We start from the raw sequence: 15000 nt of genomic DNA on the forward strand, positions 1-15000 counted from the left end.
CCCACCCCGGGCGATACACTACCATACTCCTCATGCTTCTTTAAATCAAGCAGGGTGTCACCGATAACACAATTGTCACACTGCCAAGCTAAGTTCAATCTCTTTAGCAGGAAGGGGGGAGGGGGAGGGGGTTGGGGGGAGGTTGGGGGAGGGGAAGGGGGGTTGGGGGAGGTTGGGGAAGAGGATAGGGGTTGGGGGGAGGGTGTTGGGGGAGGTTGGGGGAGGGTGAACGACCTTTGATTGAGGTTTGAGTTAGAGGCGTGACTGAGATTTTGAAAATGAGGGTTCGTGTTATGGTGTGGTTTGTCTGTGTGTGTGGGGGTTGGAGGGGGGGAAAGGGGGAAGGGGGGAGTTGGGGGGGATGTCCTTTTCTTTTCCTCTCCCCCTTCTTCCCCTCATTTCCTATTTTCCTCTTCCCTTTTCTCCCCTTTCCCCTCTTCTCCACTCCCCCTTCCTCCTCCTATGTAACCTCTATACTTTTATGTAGTGTTCCGCCCCCCACCCCAGCACCCCCCCCCCCCTTTTTTTTTTAAGACGTTGTCCGCCATTAATTTCCGAGACATATACGTTGGCTTTTCTCTCTCTCTCTCTCTCTCTCTCTCTCTCTCTCTCTCTCTCTCTCTCTCTCTGCCCTCGCCCTCTCTCTCTTCTCTTCTCTTCTCTCTCTCTCTCTCTCTCTCTCTCTCTCTCTCTCTCTCTCTCTCTTCTCTCTCTCTCTTCTATCTCTGTTCTTTTGTTGCTTTATCTTACTTATCCTCGTTTCTATGCTCTCTTCTGTTCACATTTCCTTATGTATTCTCTCCTCTCCTTTCTCTTTGTCCTCCTTTTCCTGCTTTTATTTTTTGTTTCTTTGTTGTTATCATTATTATCATCTTCGTTTCCTTTCTTGCCCTTCGCCGTATTTTCTTCTCCATTCTCCTTCATCCTCTTTTTTTTCTCCTCTTCTTCTTCATTCACCTCTTTAAATCTTCCTTATTTACTGCCTCCTCCTCCTCCTCCTCCCCTTCTTCTTCTTTTTCTTCTTCTTCTTCTCCTTCTTCTTCCTCCCCCTCACCTCTTCCTCCCCCTCACCTCTTCTTCCTCCTCCTCCTTCTCCCCCTCTTCTCCTCCTCCTCCTTCTCCTCCTCCTTCTCCTTCTCCTTCTCCTCTTCCTCTCCTCCTCCTCCTCCTCTTCCTCCTTCTCCTCCTCCTCCTCCTCCTCCTCCTCCATTCTTCCACCCATTCTTTAATCGCAACAATAAAGCATCGAGGTCGTTCCTAACTTGTTCGCATTCATCACACCGCTAAAAGCCTGAGACGGGAATGTGTCGTGTTTATAGTCTTTTAGTGCAAACAAAAAGCGGTAAGAAAGAGAGAGAGAGAGGGGGGGGGGGGAGATGGAGGGGGAGGGGGAGAGGGTGGGGGAGGGGGGAGAGGGGGGGAGAGAGGGGGAGGAAGGGAGAGAGGGTGGGGGAGGTAGGGAGAGAGAGAAGAAAAAAAGAAGAGAGAGAGAAAGAGAGAGAGAATTATCAAGAAGAAAGAACTCACACATATTCAACAAGACCCTCTCACAACCCACCTCCCCTCACCCCCCCAAAAAAAAGAAAAAAAAAAAGAAAAGAAAAAAGAAAAACGAAAATCTCCGTTCCTTTTCCTTCGGCGCACACGGTGAAGATAACAACTCGCGCGCGCGGGAAGGGAACAACGGTCATGGCGGCGTACATGGAAAGTCTTTCTAGGTGCTCGTTTCTATGTAAAGTAAGTCCATAAGAGAGTGTCCCAGGTAGCTAATGTGATCACAGGTGAGATGTCGGCAGGTGAGCGAAGGTTGGCTTCTCCGCGCCTTCTCTAGGCAGACGGCATCAGATAAGGCAGAGACGCGTTAATTTCACCGTAGTTTGTGGTCGTGCCCGCGACACCTGCATGGCAGCTTACGTCACATGAGAGGTAATTTATGCACTCCCGAGAGTATATTCCGAACCCTCCCCTCCCCTCCTCTCCCCTTCCCTCCCTCCCCTATTTTCTCTACCTCTCCTCTCCTCTCTTCTCTCCTTATCCTATGCTGAGCCTTCGTCTTTGTCTCCCTCCTTCGCGTTTTCTCGTTCCTCTTGTCCCCTTCTCCCCGCATCTTTTCTCTCCTTGTCCTCTTCCCGTCCCCTCCAGTCCTCCCCTCTCCCCCTCCCTCTCCTCACCCCTCTCCTCTCCCCTCCTCTCCCCTCTCCCACCTCTTGTGTGATCACCACGTTCGTCCGCGCCCTGTCTATCTGGAAAGGTGTTGGGGTGATTTATTTTACTAAGGTGTGACCCGATAGCTGATAACGCTTAAGAGCTCTCACTCGTCTCCTCTCTTCTCTTCTCTTCTCTCTCTCTCTCTTTCTCTTTCTTTTTCTCTTTCTCCTTCTCTTTTTCTCTCTCTCTCTCTTCTAACCCCACCCCGCCCCTAAACACCAAACCACGCCCCTAAACACCAAACCACACCCCCAAACACCAAACCACACCCCCAAACACAAACCACGCCCTCTAAACACCAAACCACGCCCACACCTATTATCCCTTACCTCACACGCCCACCAGCGTCCGTGTACGACCAGCCCAGACGACCCGTGTACAGCGCCCACGCCCACAACACAAGAAGCGAAGTCTTTCAACGAATTGGGCGCGATATTTTCGTAATGGGCGGATTTTCTTTTTTTTATTGTTTTGATCATTTTGATCGAGTGGATTTCTTGGGATAAAGTGGAAATCATTGAGCGGAGAATTATTATTATTATTATCATCTTTATTATTATTATTATTGTTGTTGTTATCATTATCATTATATTATTATTATTATTATTATTATTATTATTATTATTATTATTATTATTATTATTATTATTATTATTATTATTATTATTATATTATTATTATTATTATTATCATTACTATTATTATTATTATTATTATTATTATTATTATTATTATTATCATGGTCGTGGTGATTATGATGATGTTAATGATTTAGATGATAGTGATAGCGGCAAGGATGATGTTGGTAATAATAATAACAATATAAGTAATGATAATAGTCAAATAATGATGATAATAAAAATAATAATAGTAATAATAATAATAATAATAATAATAATAATAATAACAATAATAATAATAATAATAATAATAATAATAATAATAATAATAATAATGATAATAATAATAATAACAACAACAATAATAATAACAATAACAATAACAATAAAACACCGATAAACAACAATAACAACAATAATAATAGAACAAAGGAATAGAAACAAAGAGGAGAAGAACAAGATGTAAATAAGGAAGATGGAAAAGACGAAACAGAGGAAAAGGTGCAAGAAAATAGAGACAAATAAAGAAGAAGAAAATGTGGAGATAGAAAGAGAAGAAAAAAAAAGAAGATGTAAAGCAGATGAAAAAAGGAGAGAAAAAAATAAAACGGATAAAGCTTAAAACAAACGACAACGAAGAAGACGAAAAAAAGAAAAAGAAAAAAAGAAGTGGATAAAGCCTAAAGAATTAGAGGACGAAGAAGAAGAAGAAGAAGAAGAAGAAGAAGAAGAAGAAGAAGAAGAAAAGAAGAAGAAGAAGAAAGAAAAAGAAGAAATAGAAGAAGAAGAAGAAGAAGAAGAGGACGATGAAGAAGAAGAAGAAGAAAAACATTTGATAAAGCTTAAAGCAACAGAAAAAAAACTGATAATCTAAAGCAATAGATGACGAAGAAGAACAACAACAACTGATAAAGCCTAAAACAATAGAAGAAAAAGAAGAAGACGAAGACGAATAAGAAGAAGAAGAAAAAAAAAAGAAAAGGAAGAAGAAAATTCAGAAGAAGAAGAAAAAAAAAAAGACTCGGAAGAAGAAGAAAAATGGCAGAAGAGGAAAAAAAAGACTTAGAAGAAGAAGAAGAAACAGACTCAGATGAGGAAGAGGCAGAAGGAGAAGAAGAAGAAGAGGCAGAAGGAGAAGAAGAAGAAGAGGCAGATGAAGAAAATCAGAAGAAAAAGAATCAGAAGAAAAAGAATCAGAAGAAGAAAAAGAATCAGAAGAAAAAAGAATCAGAAGAAAAAGAATTAGAAGAAAAAGAATCAGAAGAAAAAGAATCAGAAGAAGAAAAAGAATCAGTAGAAAAAAGAATCAAAAGAAAAAGAATCAGAAGAAAAAGAACCAGAAGAAAAAAGAATCAGAAGAAAAAGAATCAGAAGAAAAAGAATCAGAAGAAGAACTCAGCAGAAGAATCAGAAGAGCATACAGATAACGGTATCAACGCGAACCAGAACCAGTACCGGGAGAACCGAGAACCAGCCGAGCCGCGTCGGACCGGGAGAACCGGGCCGGCGCCGTGCGGGTAAGTGTGAAAAGAGGAAACCGGACCGGGCGAACGTCTCCGACCCGGTTTATATATACTGTTTACGTGGCTAATGAGACTGTTGGCCGCCACATAAAAGGGCCCCGCTCGAAGGCTAGGAGAAAGGGGGGAGGGAGGGATAGGGGGAGGAGGGGGATGAGGGGAGGAGGGAGAGGGGAGGAGGGGAGGGAGGGAGGGGGAGGAGGGATGAGGGATGAGGGATGGGGATGAAGGGGAGAGAGGGATGAGTGTGGGAGAGGAGGGGGGGGGATGGGGATGAAGGAGGAAGGGGAGGGTGAGAGGGGAGAGGGATGAGGGTGGATCAAAGGAGGTTGGATAGAAGAAGGGGAGGATAGGGGAAGGGGAGGGGGGTGAGGGAGGAAGGGAAAGGGGAGAGGGGAGAAGGGAAGAGGAGGAGAGGGGAAAAGGGGAGAGGGGAAAGGGTAGGGGGAGAGGATAGGAAGGGAGGGGATGGGTAGGGATGGGGAAGAAGAGAGGATAGGAAAAGGGAATGAATAATGCAGGCTTGTCAGAAGATAATAACAACAACAATAATAATAATAATAACAAAATAACAATAATAATGATAATAAAATCAAATAAAATCAACAATAACAACAAAAAACGACATCAACAACAACATTTCAAAACATCGACATTACAACGCCGCGGATTCAAAATGGCGCCGGTTACAGATCAGACAAAAATCACCCTAAAAGATTTTTCCCTTTTTATAAATGGTATGGCGGGAATTGGTCGTTTTATTGGGTATCGGAGGGACGTCTAGGGTATCTGGAACGCTGATTTGGCTTCGCGTGATTTGCATATGGCGGTATAAAAGGGTGTAGACAATTTGTTCTCACTCGTATTCTTCACCGTGGGAGTTGTTAGCTGTGTGTGTGTGTGTGTGTGTGTGTGTGTGTGTGTGTGTGTGTGTGTGTGTGTGTGTGTGTGGGGTGTGTGTGTGTGTGTGTGTGTGTGTGTGTGTGTGTGTGTGTGTGTGTGTGTGTGTGTGTGTGTGTGTGTGTGTGTGTGTGTGTGTGTGTATGTGTGTCTGTGTATGTATGTGTGTGTGTTTATCATTATACCACACGTAGAGGTAAGTATGTAGACGCATGTATGTATCTAAGGGTGTGCGTTTATCGAGTTATGTGCGAGTGCGTTAATAGCCGGGTTCTTTTATGTAAATACACACATGAGAATGATTAATTAGGGTGAACCAATAATACACTGACACATATGGGAAATATTTCTGTCGTTAACGCTGTCTGGCACCTCAGTCTCTGTCTCTGTCTCTCTCTCTCTCTCTCTCTCTCTCTCTCTCTCTCTCTCTCTCTCTCTCTCTCTCTCTCCCTCTCTCTCTCCCTCTCTCTCTCCCCCCCCTCCCTCCCTCTCTCCCCCCCCCCCTCTCTCTCTCTCTCTCTCTCTCTCTCTCTCTCCCTCTCCTCTCTCTCCCTCTCCCTCTCCCTCTCCCTCTCTCTCTCTCTCTCTCTCTCTCTCTTCTTCTCTCTCTCTCTCCTCTTCTCTCTCTCTCTCTCTCTCTCTCTCTCTCTCTCTCCTCTCTCTCTCTCTCTCTCTCTCTCTCTCTCTCTCTCTCTCTCACCTCTTCTCTCCTCTCTCTCCCCCACCCTCTCTCTCTCTCTCTCTTTCTCTCCTCTCTCTCTCTCTCTTCTCTCTCTCTCTCTCTCTCTCTCTCTCTCTCTCTCTCTCTCTCTAGTATTGAGGCTAAGATTTCAAACGGATAAGGAGAGGGATACTGATAATGATTGATAATGATGATCATGATAACGAAAAAAAAGATGATGATAACGAAAAAAGATAATGATAACGAAAAAAAGATGATGATAACCAGAAAAAAAGTGATGATGATAACGAAAAAAGGATAACGAATAATAACTATAATGATAACGAAAAAAAATAATGATAATCAGGAAAAAAAAATTATAATGATAACGAAAAAAAAAAGATAACGAAAAATAAAGAAAATAACAATGATAATGATGGTAACAATGATGATAATGATTATAACAATATCAATAGCAATATTATAATATTACTGGTAATGATAATAGCAATGAAATGATAATACAAGTGATATAAATATGAATAATAAATGAAGACAATGAAAATACAAAGAAAAAAATAACAAAAGTGATAAATAAGAAGAATGGAGGAAATAAAGCGCGTGGAAAAAGAAGCAAAAGAAGAGAGAGAAAAAAAAACGAAAGAGGAAAGAAATTGAAGGTAAAGAAAAGACAAGAGAGATTGAGAATAGAGATAAGAATATCATAAAAAGGAGAATAAGAAGAATAGAGAGAAATAGGAAGAGGAGGAGGAGGAGAGGAGGAGGAAGAGGAAGAGGAAGAACCAGAACAAGAAGAAGAAGAAAAAAAAAGGAGGAGGAGGAGGGAAAATGATAATACCACCACTGCCCTACCCCTCTTACTTTAACCCCCCCCTTCTAACCCCTTCCCCCCTCCTCCTCCCCCTCCCCCACCACTCCAATCCCTCCTCCAACCCCTCCTCCTCCTCCTCCAACCCCTCCTCCCCCTCCCCACCCCTCCAATCCCCCTCTAACCCCTCCCTCACCCCTCCTCCCCCTCCCTCACCCCTCCAACCCTCCCCCCCTCCAACCCCTCCTCCAGGTCAAGGGCGCGTGGCTACGGGCGAAGGAGGGCGGAGGGCGTAAGTGTGAAGGCTGAGGGGGAGGAACCACGACTTAGGGTGTAGAGAATGTGGTAGGGTGACATACCTCTTTTTGCGCGTGCTCTCGCTCTCTCTCTCTCGGTCTTCGGTCTTTTCTCTCTCTCTCTCTCTCTTTCTCTCTCTCTCTCTCTCTCTCTCTCTCTCTCTCTCTCTCTCTCTCTCTCTCTCTCTCTCTCTCTCTCTCTCTCTCTCTCTGTCTTTCGGTTCCTCTCAGTCTCTGTCTCACGATCTCGCTGTATCAGTCTCTCGTTTCTCTCGCTGTCTCTCTCTCTTATTATCTTTACTACTAACAATAATGATAATAATGATGATAATAGTAAAAGTAATAATAATAGTAATAATAATAAAAATTATAACAATTATGATCATAAATACGAGAACACTAACAACAAACAACAGACAATCGCTAGTTTACTTCTGATTCGTCAAGATTTGTCAATATGCGTCAAGACTTTTCAAGATTGGCCAAAAACTTTTCAAGATTGGCCAAAAACTTTTCAAGATTGGCCAAAAACTTTTCAAGATTGGCCAAAAACTTCTCAAGATTGGCCAAAAACTTTACAAGATTGGCCAAAAACTTTTCAAGATTGGCCAAAAAAAAATCAAGATTGGCCAAAAAAAATCAAGATTCGCCAAAAAAAAATCAAGATTCGCAAAAAAATAAATAAAATAAACAATAATAATAATAACAAATAAATAAATAAATAAATAAATAAATAAATAAATAAAGATTCGTCGAGCTTTTTTCCAAGATTCGCCCCCCAAAAAATTCCAATGATTCGTCAAAATTTCGCCTTCAGATCTCAAGCAAAAATCCTGCTCGACACTTCTCAACATCTCAAATGCAAGATGGTGCAATTAACTGGCAACGAGCTGATTCATTTGATCGTAAAAGACAAGTTTTATTTTTTTGTTTTATATAAGATTTGAAAAAAAAAAATTACATTTCTTAATCTTTCTCCTTCTCTTCTTCTTCTGATAATAATAATAATTTTAATAATAACTGATAATGACAATAATAATAATATTTATTATGATGATGATGATCATAAAAATAACAACAATATTAATAACAATAATTATTATTATCATTATTGTCATTATTATTATAATCATTATCATTATCATATTATTATTAACATTATTATTGTTATAAAATACTAATAACAATAATAGTGAAAATAAATAATACGAATAATAATAGCAATTTCACAATAATAATAATGATAATAGTAATAATAATAATAATAATGATAATAATAATAATAATAATAATAATAATAATAATAAAATAAAAATAAAATTTATAATAATAATAATGATAATAATAATAATAACAACGATAATAATAATTATGATAACAAAGAAATAACAACAATAACAACATTAACTGAAGAAAGAATAACCTTACTCCCACAACTAACAACAACAACAACAACAACAAATCTAAAACAAATACTACAGACGCCTTTTTCCCGCTAAGGATAAAAACGGAAAATTCTAAGCGGTCTTTAGCGGTAACGACGAATGCGGAGGCAGCGGCGATGGCGAAAGGTAGCGGCGGCAAAGAGCCTGGCGAGGTACAGAGCGGTCGGTAGCGGTAAAAGGGGATGGCGGAGGCGGCGGCGGCGGCGGCGATGGCGGCGATGGCGGAGGCGGCGGCGGCGGCGATGGCGGAGGCGGCGGCGGCGGCGAGAGCTCGGAGAGAACTGTCGGCGCCGACTGGAAAACGCGCGGGCTGGCCGGTCGTGTTGCTGGGAGGTGCCGCTAGGTGGCAGCGCGGGCGGTGGTGGGGACTTCCTTTCAAGAGAGGGAGGGGAGGGAGGGGAGGGAGGGGAGGAGAGGGAGGGAGGGAGAGGAGAGGGAAGTAAGGAGGGAGGGGGAGAAAGAGGGAGGAAGGGAGGGGAGGGAGGGAGGGAGAGGGAGGAAGAGTGAGGGAGGGAGAGAGGGAGGGGAAAGGAGAAGGAGGGAAGGAGGAGGGAGATGGAGAGAGAGAGAGAGAGAGGAGAGGAGAGAGAGAGAGAGAGAGGAGAGAGAGAGAGAGGAGAGAGAGAGAGAGAGAGAGAGAGAGAGAGAGAGAGAGAGAGAGAGAGAGAGAGAGAGAGAGAGAGAGAGAGGAATACGCAAAAACCATGCGATGGCAAGTTACAAAAGGTAGTTTGTTTTTTTTCTCTCTTCATTCATTTTATTTTTTTCTCCTCCTTCTCCATTCTTTCTCCTCCGTTTTTTCATACATCCTTTCTCTTCCTCTTCCCCCTTTCCTTCACTTCTATCTTTTAACCCTTACCCCCTTCTTCCCTTCTTCCTCTTCTTCTTTATCACTCTCTTCCTCTTCACCTCCTTCTATTTCCCTTCTTCCTTATCACCCTCTTCCTCTTCACCTTCTTCTATTTCCCTTCTTCTTCCTTATCGCCCTCTTCCTCTTTATCACCCTCTTCCTCTTCTCCTTCACCTCCTCCTTCTTTATCACCCTCTTCCTCTTCTCCTTCATCCTCCTCCTCACCGAACGCCACTTCTCTCCAAGACGTAACATCTATCGAACTTTAACCCCAAGAAACGTTCGTAAACGTTCGCAAACGTTCGTAAACGTTCGCAAACGTTCGGAAACGTTCGCAAACGTTCGTAAACGTTCGCAAATGTTCGTAAACGTTCGCAAACGTTCGTAAACGTTCGCAAACGTTCGTAAATTCTTGTGAGCAGGAAACAGGACAGACGCCGGAGAAATTATCAATCGTTTTCTCACTTCGTACTGAGGTCTTTCTTGTTTGCAATTTCGGATACGCTGTGTGGGCACGTTTTTTTTTTTAAGAATAGATTTGTTATCAATTTATTTAGTGGATTTGTTATTTTTTATAATAGTTTTTTTCTGTTTGATTTTTTCCCGTATTTATATTTTTTGTTATTTATTATTTTAGATTAATTATTTTTATCTTCATAATGATTTTAATGCTTAACTTAAAATTTTTTTTAACTGTTCTTAATATTCATTTCTGTTTCTCAATATTCTTTTTCCCTTAAATAAAAAAAAAAAAAAATAAAAAAAAAATATAAATTCGTTTAAAGTCTATTCTTCCAAAACCTCTAATTCACCATTACATTGGGAACCGAATTTAGACTATAAAGAGGGTTCAGGCCGGTTTTTGGTCGGTTTTGGACTGCGGACCACGTTTTTACGGCTGAACTTTTATATAACAATACATTCATATTATAGTGTATATATAATATATAATAATAACACACACACAATAATATATACATTGTGGTGGTGTTTTGTGAGTATTGTGTGTATGTGTGTGGTATATGTATGTTGTGTTATGTAGTTGATGGTGGTTGTATGCTAACACATCACAAACAACATACATATTATAAATAATATATATATATATATATATATATATATATATATATATATATAATATATATACAACAAATATATACTATATTGTTATTATTATATTATATATATATATATATATATATTATATATATATATATAAATTAATATATAACATTAATTATATACATTACACAAACTGCACACGAAGAACATATATTTTAGACATTTATTCATAATATGACTAAATTAGCAGTATAATATTACTTAGTATGATATATAATGGCATTTTTGTACTTTATTTTATATTTATTTATTGTTATTTATTATGTATTGTTATTGTGTTTGTATATTATTTCTTCATTTATTATTCTTATTATATATGTATATATATCTATTATTCTTGTCATATATTGTGTGTTTTTATTATATATATATATATAGTTATACTATTTTTTAAATATAAATAAAAATGAGAATAAAATATAATAATATAATATATATATAATATATAATAATATAATATACATAACATAAATATAATATATAATATATAAAATAATATAGTATATATATAAATATATATAAATATTACTATATATACTATATATATATATATATAACATAAAAATGCCATAAAACATCTAATGTGTTTGGTTATCATTTGCGAACCACAGTAATCTTTGCTCATTTTGTGGAAGGAAAATGATGATCTGCTGCTGACATTTCTTTCATCCAACAGAACGTGGGACCAAATTCAGCAGCGTTAACTATTTACTTAACGCTGATGTATATTATAAATGGCGATTTCTTGGTCCTGTTTATCTGTTTCTTTCTCTGTCTGTTTATCGCTGTTTCTTTTTTCTGTGTTTCGGTTTATCTGTCTTTGTTTGTGTGTTTGTTTTCTCTCACTCTCTCTCTTTCTGTGTTTCTCTTCCTCTGTCTTTAACTCCTTCCTGTCTCTCTCTTTCTCTTTCTTTGTCTGTGTCTGTCTGTATGTCTATCTGTCGATCCATGTGTCTGTCCGTTTGCCTGTCTCTCTTAAACACACACACACACACACACACACACACACACACACACACACACACACACACACACACACACACACACACACACACACACACACACACACGCACCCCCCCCCCCCAAACACACACACACACACGCAACCCCTCCCCCCAACACACGCAAACACACACATCCCTTTTTTTTATCAGAATTAATTTCACGGAACTTTTTCTGTCACATCTGTTTAGAAAGCGAGTAAAGAGCCACACATACCTCATTTGCATATTGTTCGAATGCTTCTCCCAAAACAGCTGGATGCTCGGTGTGTGAAATGTTCCTTTTTTTGTTTGTGTGTGAATGTGTTTGTTTTTTATTGGATTCGTTAAATTTTTATTTGTTTTTATTTGTTTTTTTCTTGTTAATTGTTGGTGTTTTTTTTCTTTTCTTTTTTTTGTTTTTTTTAATTGGGTTGTTTGTCCGGAGTTTTTTTTTGTGATTTTTTTTTCTTTGTTGTTGTTATTGTTGGCATTAGTAAATTTATGTTCTGAAATTTTTTTTTTTTTTTTAATAAGAAGCCATAAATTTAAATAAATACGTCATCATGTGTGTTCATTTATTTCTATATAAATTCGTACATCTTTATCACAATAATCATAAAAAAATAATATAAAAATTTTCTTTTTTTTTTTTTTGTCTTATCTTATTTTATCTCTCTTTTGCTGCTTATTATCAATTTATTCGCTATTACTATTTATTCTTTTATTTCATCTTATTACTTCATTTTATCTTATTTTTGATCGTTTTTCTTTTGTTTCTTGCATCTGTCCCTTTCTCCGTCCATCTATCCTCGGTCCTATCCTCTATCCTTGCTATTTGTTACTAGCCTTTCGTTAATAGCCTTTAATATCCTTGTTCCAGAATCCTATCCCTTGTTCCAGAATCCTATCCCTTGTTACAGAATCCTATCCCTTGTTCCAGAATCCTATCCCTTGTTACTAGCCCGAACAATCTCGTTTCTCGTTTGTTCTATCCTTTAAAAGATAAAAATCCTATCCCTTCGTCCTAGGATGAACGTTCTATCCTTCCGTCGTAGGATACTAAGCCTTCTGTTTTCATATCCTAAACCTAACATGGATGATCCTGATCCCTATCCTTTGTTTCTATCCTCGAGTTCTGTTCTCAACGTCCTTATATTTCGTCCCTCGTCCGTCTTTTTCTATTCCTTCTTCCCTAGCCTTCCTATCCTCTCCTATCCCGTTCCTATTCTTTCGTCTCCTGTCTTCCTATTCCTTTCGTTTTACTATCCTTCTTTCCGGTTTCCTATCCACTCTTCCCTATCTTCCTGTCTTGTGTCCTCTATCCCCCCAGCCTCCTATTCCTTCGTCCCTATCCATCTTTGTCCTTTGTCCTATCCTCCTATCCCCTATCCCTCACCCCCCCCCCCCCCGGTCACCGCTGTCCCCAAAAGCCCATTTGATAAGCGGCAGGTGTGGAGCGTCCACGCGTTCGAAACCTTCCCCAGTTGGCTTCGCTCGGATGCCGCGCATTCCGAACATGGCCGGCCCGCTTTGACTCGCATCGACAATCTCTAGTTTGGTGTCCCGTTTACTTCTCTTAGCTGTCTTGGAACTGTCTCAGGAAAAAAGATCTTTGTTGTGAAAGTATTGGCCCTCCTGTCGTATCTCGTGCTCCCGCGTGTGCGGACGTGCACAAAGGAGGTTCGATGATACAGATGCACGACACGCACGCACGCTCGCACGCACGCACGCACGCACGCACGCACACGCACACACACACACACACACACACACACACACACACACACACACACACACACACACACATAAATACACAGTTTCAAGCGCGCGTTTCGATGCTTCGTTCGGATGTGTTCCGTTTCGGCTTCGAGGCGTTCGAACTAATGTTGCTAATGTGTGTTCGGATTCATATTATGGCGGGAATTAATATTTTATTATTTTGTCAGTAGAGTTTTAAATTGCATTGTTGCATGTGCGTATTTTTGATGTTGAATTATTCATGATTTACTTTGTTTTCGTTTAATGGTTTCTTATGTTTTGTTAAAGTTATTTTTATTTTTATTTTTGTTTGTTTTTATTTTTTTATTTATTTTTTTTTTTGTATTTTTAATTATAATTATAATTATAAATATTTTTATCATTATGATTATTTTATTATTATTATTATTATTATTATTATTATTATTATTATTATTGTCAATGTTATTACTATTATCATTATTATTACTGTTCCCATTATTATTGCTATTATTATTATGAACATCATCATTATTATCATTATCATAATTTCAGTGTTTGTATGATCATCTAACTATAGTTTTAAGTGATTATTGCATTTATCTGTATTTCCTAATCTCTTTTACAACTTCATAATATATATTTTTCCTTATATAAAAAAAAAAAAAATCACAAAAAAAATGAAACATTTTCGAAAATGAATGAACTTTTAATAATAGAAATAAAAAGATTAAGAATAAAAAAATATATAATATAATAAATAATAAAATATGATATATATAATATAATATACATATATATATATATATATATATATATATATATATATATATATATATATATATATATATAATAAATAAAATATAATAAATATAATATATATAATGTAATAAATAATATAATATAAAAAATAATAAAAATACAATAAAAGGTACGGCCTTACCTTGAATTTCAACCAACGTTCAAAGGCGATGTTCATCTCGTGATTTTCACACAAATATTTCTCATTCCTTTCTGTTCAATTTCAAAAATGGAGTTGCATTTTAAGTTTGAAATTAATATCACACTTTTTTTTTTTTTTTTGGATAATTTCTAACACGCAATCTATTGTAGAATGTCTATCTTCCTTATGTTCTCTGTTGAACAGCGAATTAGTAATAATATTCTCCACTTTGTTCTTCTATGTTGTTCACCAGAACTCTCCTTCCGCACGTATGTTCTCTAGTCACTGTTCTTCACTACATTCTGTGTTCAGCAATCGCTTCTTTCGATAAGGAAACGAATGTTCTTTATCATATCTCTGTGTTCTTGAGATAATAAACTGTTCTTCACCGTGTTCTCACTTGCCTCCTTTGATTTAGAATAAAAAAGAATGTTCTTTTTGATCTTCCACATTCGCCAACATATAAATTCACTCCAACAGATATTATAACTTGTTCTTAATCACGTTCACCCGCGTTCTTGTGTTTTCTCTCCTTCTCTCTCTTCCTCTCTTTCTCTATCTTTCTCCTCTCTTTCTCTATCTTTCTTCTGTCTCTTTCTCTATCTTTCTTCTCTCTCTTCCTCACTTCCTCTATCTTTCTTCAGTCTCTTCCGTTTCTTCCTCTATCTTCCCTCTCTCTCTTCCTCGCTTCCTCTCTCTCTCTCTTCCTCTCTCCTCAGTGAGATGTTTCGTCTCTCGCGGTCTGTGGGATACTGTGGCGGTTGCTTGAGATGCCACAGAATACCCTTTCCTCATTTCCCCCTTTCCCCTCGGCGCCCCTCCCTCCCTCCCTCCTCTCCCCTCCCTCTCCTTCTCCTCTCTCTCCTCCCTCTCCTCTCTCTAGCTC

General features: G+C 38.6%; 1 protein-coding gene across 3 annotated transcripts in view; it reads right to left on the bottom strand.

Annotated features, from left to right (window-relative positions):
• Positions 1-15000, bottom strand: part of LOC119597375 (transcription factor GATA-4-like) — a 217529-nt gene that overhangs the window by 87624 nt on the left and 114905 nt on the right. Inside the window, exon 1 of one of the 3 annotated variants that reach the window (XR_005230835.1) lies at positions 14115-14712. The exons of the other annotated variants lie outside the window; for them this stretch is intronic. The gene's annotated coding sequence lies outside the window, so the exon portion shown is untranslated. Of the gene's footprint in view, positions 1-14114; positions 14713-15000 lie in introns of those variants that run through there. 3 annotated transcript variants of the gene reach the window in all.

This window comes from Penaeus monodon, chromosome 39 (genome assembly GCF_015228065.2).
Source record: "Penaeus monodon isolate SGIC_2016 chromosome 39, NSTDA_Pmon_1, whole genome shotgun sequence".
Classification (NCBI taxonomy): Eukaryota; Metazoa; Arthropoda; class Malacostraca; order Decapoda; family Penaeidae; genus Penaeus; species Penaeus monodon.